The sequence below is a fragment of the Trichechus manatus genome, unplaced genomic scaffold (genome assembly GCF_000243295.1).
Source record: "Trichechus manatus latirostris isolate Lorelei unplaced genomic scaffold, TriManLat1.0 scaffold00025, whole genome shotgun sequence".
NCBI classification, from domain to species: Eukaryota; Metazoa; Chordata; class Mammalia; order Sirenia; family Trichechidae; genus Trichechus; species Trichechus manatus.
The window spans coordinates 21898233-21898801 of NW_004443961.1; positions in this window are offsets into that span (position 1 = coordinate 21898233).

The window sequence follows — 569 nt, forward strand, 5'->3', positions numbered from 1 at the left end:
TGGGACCTCCCATTGGGTCAGTTTACCAGTTGATCCTCTCTGTCCCACATTCACTGACTCTTCGTCTTCACCTCATTACTCCCTTCCCACCTGGGCCAATTTGTTTTTCCTCCTAGTTAATTGTACCAGATATAAACATATGTATATAGTCTTCATAAATACATAAACAATCACAACATCCAATCACTATGTAGTACTTTACAATTTCATGTCATTTTTAAAAGATTAATTTAAAACACCCATGAAGTTTATTATGAAAGATGGCTTTATCCTCTGCTATTTAATGCCTTAAATGGATTGCATTATGCTTCCTGTAAAACCTTGTGAGCTGCTGAATTACACTGGATAAATAAAGTTCTGCAACACAAAGAGGCAAACTATAACGTTATCTTCGGTTATATTTAGCCCTCTTTTGTTTTCTGTCATTATAATTTAGCTCTTATAGAAATGATTAGTTGAGACTTAACTGCTGTTTACAGCTCTCCCGGCTTTTTCATGATAACATGTCTAACACCTGTCAAGAAGGAGAGTGGCTCTCTTTAAAAGTATTTGGATAACTTTAAACTGGC